The 15914-nt window shown below is 39.7% G+C and overlaps 1 protein-coding gene and 1 pseudogene across 13 annotated transcripts in view; both read left to right on the top strand.

Annotated features, from left to right (window-relative positions):
* Positions 1-15914, top strand: part of arhgap44a (Rho GTPase activating protein 44a) — a 118633-nt gene that overhangs the window by 35533 nt on the left and 67186 nt on the right. The gene's annotated exons all lie outside the window — the stretch shown is intronic.
* LOC137056883 (5S ribosomal RNA) lies at positions 7107-7223 on the top strand (annotated as a pseudogene).

Genomic DNA, 15914 nt, shown 5'->3' with positions numbered 1-15914 from the left:
TCGTGGTGACGTCCACGATTACTAGCACAGACCCCTCTGTTTATCCACTTCTATTAACGTTGATACGTAGGTCACTTCTTACAAGTCACAAATACTCACACATACAAACTATGTACTTCCTTCCGCATCCTGCCTATGTTTGAGGTCATTGTGTTTGAGTTTATATCCCGTCTGCCTAGAATGCAACCGTGCAGTTAGCTTTCTGCACTTGATGTGATAGTTCAAATACATGTCAGATATCCCAGGAGGAAACTCCTCCCTCTGAAAACAAACAGCGTGGAGGCGCTCAACCCCTTGTCTGTCTGTTTAAAGATCCATGCTGATAAAGACCTCTGGCTTTGATCTTTCTTCATAAAACAATCCCCTCTGGCCTGAGTGCCACCAGGGCTGCGGGAGACACTGAAATGTCCTCTTAAACATATGCTCCTGTCATCTCGCTCTCTGAGCCGAAACATGGCAGCAAGGGGACGAATACCTTTTGGGCTTTCTGTAGACAATTGTAGAGTCACCCAATGAGTAGGAAGACTTCACTTGGATGGATGTGTCTGCCTGCTGGACTCCTCCAGGTATCAGTCTCTCGTAGCCTTTGGTTCCCAAATGCAAAGAAAAATCGTGAGTGCTTGTGAAACTGTCATATGAACAAATATGAGATGCAAAAGTCAATATGAATGACCTAATTTACCTATGTACTTTACTAATGCCCATTACTGGTTACATTGTGGCGTGTTTTGTAGGGAACAATGAATAGTATATATGCACATGTATGCATACACCATTGTTCAAAAGTTTGGGATCAGTAATATTTTTTATTAAAAATTGGTTACATTTTTTATTCATCAAGGATGCATTAAATTGATCAAAAGTGACAGTAAATACATTTATAATGTTACAACATTTTTCTAGATAAAAAATATTAAGCAGCACAACTCTTTTCAACATTGACAATGCCAAAGGAGAATGGCGAGACTGGTTCAAGCAGATAGAAAGGCACACTCTAAAAAACACTAGGTTAAAATGTGGGTTGTTTTTAACCCACGGGCTGGGTAAATATAAGACAGAACACATGTTGAGTTAATTTTACCTAGAAAATTGGGTTGTTTATTTAACGCAGCATAATTTTAATATAATGCTAACTTCTTTTTTTGCGTCAATTTTTACTTCATACATACATACATGAAATGCTTACGGATTCAATTAAATGCTCTAAACTTAAAAATACTCCACACAACCACTGGGTTGCATGAAAATTCCTTTATTTTCAGTCATATTTTACAGTATAACATATGTTATAAAGTTTTTTAAAAACACATTGCCTACATTTAAGCTCAAATATTAGAAGCAACTTTTTTAGAAGTAATTCAAGTGTAATCGACTAGTCTCTGTTGTTTCATTTCCACTGTAACGGCGCTGGATCTCGTGCTGGACCTTGTGTCTTGTTCAGTGTGGGAACTTCTGACTTAAGACCACCAATTCTCTCGCAGCTGAAATATGCGGTGACTGACTTCATAACCTGTCCATAAACAATCAGTTGTTGGCTGTTTAATCATCACCTTAAGTATTTATATTCTATACCTTTTTGAATAAAATCATAAAATGCAATGCATCAAACGTTCCCATCACACAAAAAGACAGACATGGTGACTCCCATCGTGCCCCTGTATGTTGCGTTGCATAAAATTAAATGATGTACAGCACAATAACGAATGTATAGATCAAATAAAATGTACACAAACCTGTATTTTACCAAAGACGTGCACCAATTTGACAGAGCTGCACTGTTCTCTCCTGAAGTGGTCTGTTCTCTCCTTTTTGGTGACCATGGATGATTACGTTACTGTTGGTCATCTGTCCATCATCGCCTAAAGCCCGCCCTGATGATTTGATTGGTTCGAACAGCTCCTGTTCACGCATAGTTTCTCCACAACGGATCAAGTCCAGACCGAACTTCCTGACCTCAAATGTTGTGGGCGGGGCTAAATTCAGCTGGCATCCAGGCTACAAGATCTAAGTAATAATAATAATAATAATACATTTTATTTATAATGCACCTTATATTAAACAAAATCTCAAAGTGGGTAACAAAAACTACCCAAACACTGGGTTGTTACGTCTGACCCAGGAGCTGGGTAACAAAAAAACTACCCAAACACTGAAAAAATTGCCCAAAAAAATGACCTAAAAGGCTCAGCCCAGGATTTGCCTAGAAAATTGAACCCAGGATATTTTAGAGTGCAACATTAACTCAAATATCCACTCGTTCAAGCGAGGCCCGCAGAAGAGCATCTCTGAATGCACAACATTTTAAACCTCTACAGCAGCAGAAGACACATCGGGGACACTCCTGTCGGCTTAGAACAAGAAACTGAGGCTACAATTCACATGGACTCACCGAAATTGTACAATAGAAAACTGGAATAACGTTCCCTGTTCTGATGGGTCTCAATTTCTACTGCAACATTGAGATGGGTCAAAATTTGGCGAAAACAACATGAAACCATCCTGCCTTGCATCAATGGTCCAGGCTGCTGGTGGTGTAAGGGTGTGTTGGATATATTCTAGGTAGGGATGCACGATATTGGATTTTTGCCGATATCCGATATGCCGATATTTTTCAGCTCATTTTGGCCGATGCCGATACCGATGCCGATATATGTTTATTTTTTCCCTTTGTTTGGAAACAACACCATTTTGAGCAAAAACAATTTTTTTTCATTCTGGTTTCAGATTTCTGAGGTCTCCCTAATAAAAGGATTCTTGTTGAAGATAAATAAATGTTAATAAAGTTCTTTTTATGATAAGAGTATATTAAAAGCTCTGAAAATAACAATAATAAAGTCAGTAATTTTTCACCCCAGATGCAGCTGTAACCTAAATATTGTATTTTTGGATTTAACGTTTGTGCACATGAAGTGGGGGTGGCATGACATCCATTGATGCTGTCTTTTAATTCTACAATTATTGTAGAGCTCCTTGGATTATTTTTCATCATCCATTTCATAAAATTTTATTACAGATTAATACACTGTATATAAAAGTATTTAATTTACAAGTGTCATGCTTGTGATTTATGACATCATTACTGATTAGTTTATTCTGAACAAGAAGTAACTTCAATTTATTTGTGTATTCTACTTTTCATTGTATTACTGTAACAACAGCGCACCCACTACATGTATAAATATACAGCGGTCTAGCTGGAGGGCACTAGGACCTGGAGGAGCTTCTGCTGGTGTGGAGGCTGCCGACCGCGCTAGAGAGTGGGGAGACGATTGGGCTTGAATCTGCTGCTGACGGTCACGTCCTTCTGTACGTGCATTCAGATATTCAAGGCAGCATTTAAAAACAGTCAATATAAATCACTGTACATGCAATGTATTTTCTTGTTTTCACTTGAAGAATGACTGCAGTGCTGACATGGTCTCATCTGTAGCACTCCTTGCACACGTGAGTTATTGCAGGCGCATATCAACACGTTATCATATCGGCAAGGCATATCGGCATAATGTTTTCATATCGACCGATGCCGATTTTTATATTTTAAGCGTTTATCGGCCGATTCCGATGTCATGCCGATAATATCGTGCATCCCTAATTCTAGGCACACTTTGTGCCCCTTAGTACCAAAAGAGCATTGTTTAAACGCCACATGCTGACCATGTCCTTTCATGTCCCCTTGTTCGCCTAAAATGGCCTCCACAGTCACCAGATCTCGATACAATAGAGAAGCTTTGAGATGTGGTGGAAGAGGAGATTGGCATCATGGACATAGCAACTGTGATGATATCGTGTCAATATAGACCAAAATCTCTGAGGAATGTTTCCAGCACATTGTTGAAGAATTAGAGCAGAGCTGAAGGCAAAAAGGGTCCAACCCGATACTAGCAAGGTATACCTGATAAAGTGGCTGATGAAATAAACTAACAAAAGAAGACTGGTCTCATGAAATATTTATTATACGCCAATTCGTATGCCATTTTGGCTTGCTATTAAGACGCATAATCTCTTTTTAGCGTGTTTATCAACACCATTTAATTTTATTCCCCTACACTGCCCCTTCCCCTAAACCTACCCATCACACACACACACACACACACACACACACACACACACACACACACACACACACACTGCCCCTGCCCCTGCCCCTAAACCTACCCATCACAAGAAACATTCTGCAATTTTACATTTTTCAAAAAAACATAATTTAGTCTGTTTATAAATCCATTTACATTGTGGCACACACACACACACACACACACACACACACACACACACACACGGAATCACACGGCGTAGACATACACGCGGATAGCTCAAAACGCGTACAGATAACACGGCACTTGGCTTTAGAAAGTGGTGTGTATGTTTACGCAAAGTCATGATGGCATGTTGCAAAAGGAAACGAAAAAGCAGTGCTGCATATGGCATAATACTGCTGTTTATAACATAATACAACAACAGCTTCAGGCCTGGTCCTCTCTCTCTCCTCCCACTGTTATCACTTTTATCTTTCCAGAGCACCTCCACCGGACTCGAGACCACTGGGTCTCAAAGGTGTCTCCCTGCTTCACCACAATACACTAAAATAGGATTAAAAACTAGATTTTAAAAATCGTATTTCTAATTCTGTCAATGGAGAACGCATTACTTTCCATTAAAGGCTCCAGCAGAGTTTTCTGTAAGCGTAGGAACCTTTTCTCCGCCTCAGTGCCAAGAGCTGTTTGCACTCATGCAGGATGACAGACACACAGCTGCTCTGCTTTCTGCATTTTGGGTGTAGATCTGCAAAAGATAGTTCAGGATGAAGAATTTCTTTGAATTTATTTTTTTAAGAATGCCGGTAAACAATGTTTTGCGTTGTGTATGCACCTGTTCATTTCCATATTTGCTATGTCTCACAGTCTTTGTATATTACTTTCTTCCTTTCTGGCTGCATGTAGAATATCCTTAAGAAAGAGATGGTCCACTTTTGCATGTGATGTCCCAGATAATTGTCCTCATATCCCAATATATGAGACTTGTAGAGCCTGCTTGGATGAAATATTCAGTCATAAATACTCAAATGCAACCTTTCTCTCTTGCCTAAGTACATGATTATTAGTGTGTTGTCCTTTTACTGCTCTTTAAAAGAATGCCTAAAGCTTCAGAAAAACTGACACTTTCTGCAAATACATAAAACTTATATTGAAGCTTTGATCAATCCATTTGAGATTTATATATCTCTTATATAAGGTACAAAAGGGAAAAGGTACATCTTTGTACCTTACTCAGCCCTAAATGGTACATATTAGTACCTTAAAAGGTACATATCAGTACTTTAAGAGTGGAAATTTGTACCTTTTCGGTTTTGTACCCCCTAGGGTACCGCCCCAGTGACTGCAATGTACCTTTATTTCTGACAGTATATACTTATATGCTGTATATGCTGAACTTTCCACTCCTACCCATTAAAAAAAAAAAAAAAAAAAGATTATATATGTAAGGGATAATGTACACCCAGCCGGTTGTTATCGCAGAATAAACCCCGACAGAGTGATCAGGACATCAGTGTCTTGCATTACTCTGAAGGGGTTTATTCTGCGATAACAACCGGCTGGGTGTACATTATCCCGCTTATTACACGGCTACTATTCTCAAATAAATAATTATTAGACACAAAATATTGTCTTGAGATTAAATATTTTATTAGTTCTTACGCAAAGCTTCCGCGAAGAAAAACAGTTCCAACCTGCTTTAAGCCTTTATCTATTGCTGCTAAATGTTGAAAATAAATGCTGAAAGGGTTAGTTCACCCAGAAATGAAACCAAGCCTATGATTTACTCACCCTCAAGTCATTATAGGTGTATATGACATTCTTCTTTCAGACAAATACAATCGGAGTTATATTTAAAAAGTCCAGGCTAACGTTAAGCCAAGCAGTAGTTGTAACGTTAGTTGTGTTTGAAGTCCATAAAAAATGCAGCTGTCCGTCAAATAACGTGCTCCACACGACTCCGATGGGTTAATAGAGCCTTCTGATTCGAATCGATGCGTTTGTGTAAGGAAAAAAATCTATATTAAAAGCTTTATAAAGGAAACCATCCTTGAAGTCTTCCATTGTAACCCACGGCTGTTTAAGCCACAAGTTGGCGCCAGCGTTAAGCATAGAAGTAGTACCGGTCAAGTAACTCGTAGTACCCGTATGAGCGGGTGTTATCTGGAAATAACGTACCACTGGAATGCGCGATTGACCAATCAGAATCAAGTATTTCACAGAGCCGTGTAATAAATTATATATCATCTTTTTTTTTCTTTTTTTTTATGGGTAGGAGTGGAAAGTTCAGCATTTGATCTACTGACAGCGTAACGAACAAACCCATTTTCATAATGACCAACACAATATATATACTCTCCACCCATAAATTTTGCGCTGAATGTAAACTCCTACAAATGCATATGCAGTAAGTTCATCCTCAAAAAATGACCTCGTCTACGCCTTTCCATCACTCTCCTGCACACTTCAGAATCTCATTGGAAGTAGTAGGTCATCAGTCTACTCTTTTATGAGTACTGTGAATTGGGACATAATTATTTTGTCACATTCTGTTTTTTTTGTTTTTGTTTTTTTGCCTGCTATATAGTAGTTTGCTTGCTGACCGCCTGCGTTCCTTATTAGTTTCTATAGTGAGTCATGAGTTACACACCTGTTCCTTGTTTTGTCCTCACTTATATACACTATATTGCCAAACGTTTTGGGACGTCTGCCTTTGCACATGTAAAGTTTAATGACATCTCATTCCTAATCTGTAGGGTTTAATATGGAGTTGTCCCACCCTTTGACAGCTATAACCGCTTTAATTAAATTGCATGCACTGCAAAAATTATGTTCTTCCTCTGTTTGTTTGTTTTTCTGTTTTTTTCTGTTTTCTAAGAAATTGGACAAAATTAAGTGAGTTTATGCATAAAACAAGAACAAATATCTTTCATTGGGTATGGAAATTACTTGCATTGGAATTAAGTTGATTTTTATGAACCCATTGGCATATAGTTGCTCTTGTTTTAATCATAAAATCCCTTTCACAAGATTTCCAAAGATTTCTTATCTCAAACATTAGAATGCTGAGGAGCCAGCAGCCATATCACCCTGTAGCCCAAGACTGGTTTCCCACTGAAGCTAAGCAGGGCTGAGCCTGGTCAGTACCTGGATGGGAGACCAACTGGGAAAACCAGGTAGCTGCTGGTAGAGGTGTTAGTGAGGCCAGTAGGGGGCGCTCACCCTGTGGTCTGTGTGGGTTCTAACACCCCAGTATAGCGATGGGGACACTATACTGACAAAGAGCACCGTCTTTCGGATGAGACGTTAAACCGAGGTCCTGACTCTCTGTGGTCATTAAAATCCCAGGATGTCTTTCGGAAAAAGAGTAGGGGTGTAACCCCGGCATCCTGACCAAATTTGCCCATTGGCCTCTGTCTATCATGGCCTCCTAATCATCCCCCTATTCTGATTGGCTTCATCACTCGGTCTCCTCTCCACCAATCAGCTGGTGTGTGGTGAGTGTTCTGGCACAATATGGCTGCCGTCGCATCATCCAGGTGGATGCTGCACATTGGTGGTGGTTGAGGAGATTCCCCCCTTCTATGTAAAGCGCTTTGAGTGCCTTGAAAAGCGCTATATAAATCGAACGCATTAAGTATTTTACTTAATTCATTTAATTTAATTTACATACAAATTTTTGTAAAATTAATTATAAAGTTATGGAGATATTGTATTCTCAAACTTTGAAGTGTCACTACTACATCTCAATTTGTGCTTAGACATTAACATTTAGAGAACATATTGAAGTGTTTTTTGCCCTTCAACTTATTCCTTAAATGTTCTTTAAATTGGTCTTAAGAACGTCTTACATTTACCTTCATAAAATCTGCAGAAACCCTGAGTCCGACAGGTCCCGTTTTCCTGGCAACCTCCAAACCCAGACTCGTCCGTCAGATTGCCAGGAAGAGAAGCGTGTTTGGTGTACTCCAGAGAACACGTCACCATTGCTCTAGAGTCCTGTGTCGGCCTGCTTTACTGCATCCCATGCTTTGCATTGAACTTGGTGATAAAAGGCTTGGATGAGCTGCCCGGCTATGGAAACCCATTCCATGAAGCTCTCTACACACTGTTCTTGAGCTAATCTGAAGGCCACTGAAGTTTGGAGGTCTGTAGCTATTGACTCTGAAGAAAGCTGGTAACTTCTGCGCACTGTGCACCTCAACATGTGCTGACCCCGCTCTGTAATTTTACGTGGCTTACCACTTCATGGCTGAGTTGCTGTTGTTCTCAATCAGTTCCACTTTGTTAAAATACCACTAACAGTTGACTGTGGAATATTTAGTAGTGAGGAAATTGCATGAATGGACTTATTGCACAGGTGGCAACCTATCACGGTAACACGCTTAAGTTCACTGAGCTCCTGAGAGTACATCATTCTTACACGCCTGATTTTATACACCTGTGGCCATGGAAGTGATTGGAACACCTGAATTCAGTGATTTGAAGGGACATCCCTAGCCTAGAAATCTAGACGCACCCTAGCGGCAGCAAATTTTATTTGCCCGCAAGTGTCATCTAGGAACTCTCAATACCCTTCTGAGCTGTATTCCTCAGAATCTGGACGGCCCAATCACATCGTGTATAGAGTCGGTGGGCGGGGCCATAATGACGACGGCCGAGTTGCGTTTGCGTGCTTCTAGTAAACACAGAAACTGGCGAACGGCGGCGGTCTTTCGAATCAGCTTTGACCGCGACTCTGGAAGACTTGGAGTTAAGCTTTTCTCTGAGAAAAGAACAAAGAACGGCACTGAAGTCATTCTTAAGAAGGGAAGATGTGTTCGGAGTTTAGCCGACCGGATACGGTGAATGTTTAATCTGTCAATGAGCTCTGCTTCACCTTCTTCGTTGCTCTGGTTGGTGTAGCGCTATCCTATCGCGTGCAGAGGGAGTTTGAAAGACAACCGTTTATCCCGCCCCTCGGATTGAGCTGTCAATGGTGAGTTTCCAGACCAAACATCTTGATGTGGGTCTGGCTTGTCAGGCTAGGACATCCCAATACTTTTGGCAATATTGTGTTTAAGTCACAGTCACATTTAGTTTCAGTTTGATTGGACTTTTAGTTCATTTGTTTCCCGCCAGTCGTCTGTCTCCCTGGTTGCCATCATTAATTAATTTGTGTCCGGTGTGATCTGTTAATTATCCTCGTTTGTATTTGCCATTAAGTCCCTCCTGTTCACTCTGTCTTTGTCGGATCTCAGTTGTGTTTAAGCGTGTTGTGCTGTTGCCCGTCTTATATTGGAGATTAAACCTGTTTTCGTCTAACTGCCTGCACACACCCGAGACAGTATAAGCATTCAGTTCATTCAGTTCTTTGCACTCTGTCATTTATATTTAAGTGTCGAAATAACACCCATACCACCAAACCTATATGCATATCCTTACCCGTATCACACCTCAATAGCAGCAAAAGTGTTTGCACTACAACATCAATACAATAAGTACATTATATTTTTACACAAGCACCTGGTAAAGACATCTAATATTAAATGTGACTCCTGATTTAAAGTTACATATTAACAGTTCATATAATATTAGGTTCAGGATTTAATTTTAAGAGTACCGCCTTTTATTGACTAATAGAAGAAAAAGAAAAAGACAACAACAACAGATTTTTGTCTTAGATTTCAGGCCCTATTTTGTACCCTATTCTTGGCCTGACAAAGTGCTTGAAATAAGATGGAGCAAGAAGTGGAGCCAAGGAACAGATGGCAAAAACAATCCCTCCACCACAGGGCTGTTGGCATCAGATAAGAGCCCTGATAGCAGCACTATTCTTCTCTGCGTTGATAAAGTCTTGTTCTGTCTTTAAATAAAAGCAGTAGAATGGCTATTATGCGGATCGGCCCGCCAGCGGCGTGGCACTGCTCGGACCACAATAGCCGGAAGAGGTTTTGCAGACAGGACAGGAAGTGTTGAAGGAGAAAGGCTGAGTCTGTGTGGCTGCTGTCTTGACTGTTCTGAGGTCTGTGATTTGGGCCGTCCGTACACACATTGTTCCTGCGGTCCCCTCAGTGTCAGGCACCGCCCCGCTCACACAGGAGGTGCCGCGTGCACAAGCTGAGTTAAGAAAGCTTTGGCTGGGAGCGGACAGTGCTCATATAGACCTGAATGGCAGCGATTTCATTCACTTCATGAATTAAGAGGCATGCATTGATGTGATTTAGAGGGTTAGAGGGAACTCGGCGGGTTTGTACCTGACCCGAAACGACCTGGCCGAATCACTTCTTACCTGGAACCAATGTGCTTCAAAGTTTTTTTAGTATTTTTTTTTACTTATCTTTATTATTATTTCTATGCACAGCTTGTGACAAACAGTGAGAGTTTCAGGCAGGTCATGATGGCGCAGGCTGAATTTAATCTGTTTGCAGTCACGTCTTTCTCTATAGGGCAAAGCTGATTGGTTGGTTGCCAGCCTGTATTAGCCAATGAGCTCGCTGCTCAACCTTCAAATACTTGGTCAGCATTTGCTGTAGCAATTTCAACTCCAAGAGTTATGACAAAAATAAGAAACACCATGCAGGGCAGATTTAAAAGTATGCTCCATTTCCCACCTACATTCTTCTTTGTAACACTTCCCCTTAGCCATACGTTTTTAATCCATGTTTATTTTAAGAGAAAAACATGAAAATATACATTTTATTTATTCATATTAATTAGATTTAGTTAGGCTAGGTTGATATTTAGCTAGTTTTCTGTAATTGATTCATGGCAACAAATAGGGTTGCAACTAATGATCATTTTGATAATTGATCAAATTAATCTGTCAAGTATTTCTTTAATAAATCGATTTGCATATTATGAAATTTTCATGTGGGCTAATCAGACAACAGAGAAGCAGAGATATAGTTACATTGTCAAATATGTATTATATTTGTTATTACATTATCATTATTATATATTATTATTAAAGGAAAATACAAAATACAAGGAAAATGCAGCACAAATCAGTCATATGGCCTACAAAAAAAAGATATGAGAACATTATAATTGTGTGCTTGAGACATGACTTTTAATGGTGAGACTTTTGTTTTTATCGGCCAGTATATCTGTTAATAAGCTTTCAAATATGAAGAACTTTCGGTTATCGGTATCAGCCAAAAATGTTCATATCGGTGCATCCCTATTATTACTAATATTATGAAATATGTATTTGTTGTAGATAATAAAATACTATAGAGTTAAAAAATAGTTTTCGGATCCAAATGGACGCATGAAGACCTCTTGTGTCAAGATTTCAAGGTTTGACTAGTTAGCATGGGCGGTTATAGTTTTAACTACCGGCTTGCAGCATTTATATGATCCAAAGCCCAGAAATATTATATATTTTATAGTTATATTTTTATATTTATAATATAAAATATAATATATATATTATATTTTATATATTATATTTTTAAAATCTGCACTATGTAATTTTTTAGTCAGCTAGAGGGCACCTGTTCAAAATAAAGGCGTAGTTTGATGACGCCAATTTTGAGCTCAGAATCTTGGGACATTTGGTCTTCACCTCACAGCCGGTGGAGAAGAATCAGGATAGGACTCGTGCAGAAGTCATGTTCATGGATGTGATTATTAACGTTACTGTAGTGTGAAGCAGAGCAGGACCGAGTGTTGAGGAGCTGAGCACGGCCGCTGGAGCGATTGTTACGCAAACACACGCCTCGCGAGCAGCGGGACTTTTATTATGACGGGACACAGTCGCCGGCACCATTTCCTCTTTTCCCGTCATGAGTATGAGGTAACGCAGCTCTGTTTATCATATTAGACACATTTAAGTAGGGATGGGTACCGAAAACCGGTATTAAATGGGCCCCGGGGGTGAATTTTGAGAGAGAGAGAGAGAGAGAGAGAGAGAGAGAGAGAGAGAAGAGAGAGAGAGAGAGAGAGAGAGAGAGAGAGAGAAAGAGAGAGAGAGAGAGAGAGAGAGAGAGAGAGAGAGAGAGAGAAAGAGAGAGAGAGAGAGAGAGAGAGAGAGAGAGAGAGAGAGAGAGAGAGCAAGAGAGAGAGAGAGAGAGAGAGAGAGAGTGAGAAGAGAGAGAGAGAGACATAACTGGTTACACTTTAGATCTGTGATAGTCTGATTTTATTTTAGATTTTGGCTTCCAAAGATTAGCTATAATAATAATATTTATGTCTAGCGCAACTTTGCAGCAACGCTGCCATTTCTCCCTAAAACTCAAACGTAATGACAAAATCAGCACGATCAGTGATTGTTGTAAAATACAGTCTAGCTACTGTTGGTTGTGGGATGCGTTTAATAATAAAAAGAGCGATTAAAAGCACAAAAATGTCCGCAAGAGATTGTTCCCAAGTCTGCGCGCACTCTGAAACCGCCGCAACGAGACGAGCAAATTACACTTTCGGTTTCACACTCGCGTTTAAACGATCAAATGTACACAAACATCTGTGTCAAAATGACCAGCTTGGAGAGTCTCTTAAACACAGTTTGTGTCTAAAATGGACGTAGTTATTATGGATATAGTCGGGAGAAAATATAGTCCATCTGCCTATTATCAGTCGCCTATAGATCTGCACATCTGTCTTAAAGAGGCAGCAGTGTAAATAAACATGCTGACGAATAACTGCGAAATAAACAACCAAATGCAAAGAGAAAATCACTCACAGCTCTTGAATGAATAACTTTAGCTTTAATAAGCATTAATTTAGGCTATTTATGATAAACTATGCAGTGTTATTTTACATTTGATTACTAGAATATATATATATATATATATATATATATATATATATATATATATATATATATATATATATATATATATATATATATATATATATATATATATATATATACAGTCTTGTTCAAAATAATAGCAGTACAATGTGACTAACCAGAATAATCAAGGTTTTTCGTATATTTTTTTATTGCTACGTGGCAAACAAGTTACCAGTAGGTTCAGTAGATTCTCAGAAAACAAATGAGACCCAGCATTCATGATATGCACGCTCTTAAGGCTTTGCAATTGGGCAATTAGTTGAATTAGTTGAAAGGGGTGTGTTCAAAAAAATAGCAGTGTGGCATTCAATCACTGAGGTCATCAATTTTGTGAAGAAACAGGTGTGAATCAGGTGGCCCCTATTTAAGGATGAAGCCAACACTTGTTGAACATGCATTTGAAAGCTGAGGAAAATGGGTCGTTCAAGACATTGTTCAGAAGAACAGCGTACTTTGATTAAAAAGTTGATTAGAGAGGGGAAAACCTATAAAGAGGTGCAAAAAATGATAGGCTCTTCAGCTAAAATAATCTCCAATGCATTAAAATGGAGAGCAAAACCAGAGAGACGTGGAAGAAAACGGAAGACAACCATCAAAATGGATAGAAGAATAACCAGAATGGCAAAGGCTCAGCCAATGATCACCTCCAGGATGATCAAAGACAGTCTGGAGTTACCTGTAAGTACTGGGACAGTTAGAAGACGTCTGTGTGAAGCTAATCTATTTTCAAGAATCCCCCGCAAAGTCCCTCTGTTAAAAAAAAGGCATGTGCAGAAGAGGTTACAATTTGCCAAAGAACACATCAACTGGCCTAAAGAGAAATGGAGGAACATTTTGTGGACTGATGAGAGTAAAATTGTTCTTTTTGGGTCCAAGGGCCACAGGCAGTTTGTGAGACGACCCCCAAACTCTGAATTCAAGCCACAGTACACAGTGAAGACAGTGAAGCATGGAGGTGCAAGCATCATGATATGGGCATGTTTCTCCTACTATGGTGTTGGGCCTATTTATCGCATACCAGGGATCATGGATCAGTTTCCATATGTTAAAATACTTGAAGAGGTCATGTTGCCCTATGCTGAAGAGGACATGCCCTTGAAACGGTTGTTTCAACAAGACAATGACCCAAAACACACTAGTAAACGGGCAAAGTCTTGGTTCCAAACCAACAAAATTAATGTTATGGAGTGGCCAGCCCAATCTCCAGACCTTAATCCAATCGAGAACTTGTGGGGTGATATCAAAAATGCTGTTTCTGAAGCAAAACCAAGAAATGTGAATGAATTGTGGAATGTTGTTAAAGAATCATGGAGTGGAATAACAGCTGAGAGGTGCCACAAGTTGGTTGACTCCATGCCACACAGATGTCAAGCAGTTTTAAAAAACTGTGGTCATACAACTAAATATTAGTTTAGTGATTCACAGGATTGCTAAATGTTTGTACAAAATAGTTTTGAGTTTGTACAGTCAAAGGTAGACACTGCTATTTTTTTGAACACACCCCTTTCAACTAATTGCCCAATTGCACAGCCTTAAGAGCGTGCATATCATGAATGCTGGGTCTTGTTTGTTTTCTGAGAATCTACTGAACCTACTGGTAACTTGTTTGCCACGTAGCAATAAAAAATATACTAAAAACCTTGATTATTCTGGTTAGTCACATTGTACTGCTATTATTTTGAACAAGACTGTATATATATATATATATATATATATATATATATATATATATATATATATATATATATATATATATATATATATATATATATATAAATCTCAAAAAGTACCGATAAGAATACCGTTAAAGTACCGGACCGATAAGCAGTATCGATAAGAGTAGTAATACTGTTAAAATCTTAACGATACCCATCCCTACATTTAAGTGTGTTTAAAATGATGTTATGACGTTACTCTGTGCGTTCGCTCAGCGGCTGGTAGGGCCAAGGTTAACGCAGATATGACGTGATTAACAGATGACTCCTCACTGGTCCCGGCTCATTTGTTAAAATAGCAATTTTCTCACAATTTACAAATAATTGGAAACATTTGGGATATTGTAAGAACTCAATTGAACAAAATATATAATACTGGCCTAGTGATTTTTGGTAGCCTGACGTGGTCATACTCAATTCTAGTCAGAATATGAGTCTGAATCTGCTCCATTGTGCTTTGATTATGGGGCGTGTTTCATCCGAACCAGGAAAGACATCAATTGGATAGACTGACAACAAATCAGAGCAACGAAGAGACGCATAACGTTAGTTGTCAAATGTCAACAGACAGAGCTCAACTACTGTGTTGCCAAGTCCGTGGTTTTTCCGCGGGTTGTTTTCTAAGTCCTCGGGTTGAAGCTGTTATGTGATATATAGACCCATGAGTGCGAATTGTAGCAGGCAACCTTGCCAAAATAACACACATTTTACCCCTAAACGCCATTTTTCCCCCAGAGAACCCCCCGAGAAGCCATTGTTTAGGGCTTGTAGTTGGCGGGATTTGTTGTAAAAACTTGGCAACCCTGTCTGCACGCGCGCTGAAATCAGGCTGAAATCTTTGCCAGTGTTGTAAAAAAATTAAATAATTTAATGATACACAGAGTACTTACCCAACATGGGATGGGAGACCAACTGGGAAAACCAGGTAGCTTCTGGTAGAGGTGTTAGTGAGGCCAGCAGGGGGCGCTCACCCTGTGTTCTGTGTGGGTCCTAACACCCCAGTATAGTGATGGGGACACTATACTGTCAAAGAGCACCGTCCTTCGGATGAGACGTTAAACCGAGGTCCTGACTCTCTGTGGTCATTAAAAATCCCATGGCACTTCTCATAAAAGAGTAGGGGTGTAACCCCGGTGTCCTGGCCAAATTCCCTTGATTGGCCCTTACCAGTCATGGCGTCCTAATAATCCCCATCCACTGAATTGGCTCTGTCACCCTCTCTCCTCTCCACCTTTCGCTGGTGTGTGGTGAGCGCACTGGCGCCGTTGTACTGTGGCTGCCGTCGCATCATCCAAGTGGATGCTGCACACTGGTGGTGGTTGAGGAGAGACCCCTGACATGAGTGTGAAGCGCTTTGGGTGTACAGTAGTACATTTGAAACTATAT

Source organism: Pseudorasbora parva, chromosome 2 (genome assembly GCF_024679245.1).
Source record: "Pseudorasbora parva isolate DD20220531a chromosome 2, ASM2467924v1, whole genome shotgun sequence".
NCBI lineage: Eukaryota > Metazoa > Chordata > Actinopteri > Cypriniformes > Gobionidae > Pseudorasbora > Pseudorasbora parva.
Note: the sequence above shows the minus strand (reverse complement) of the source record. Positions and strands in the feature narration are given on the sequence as shown.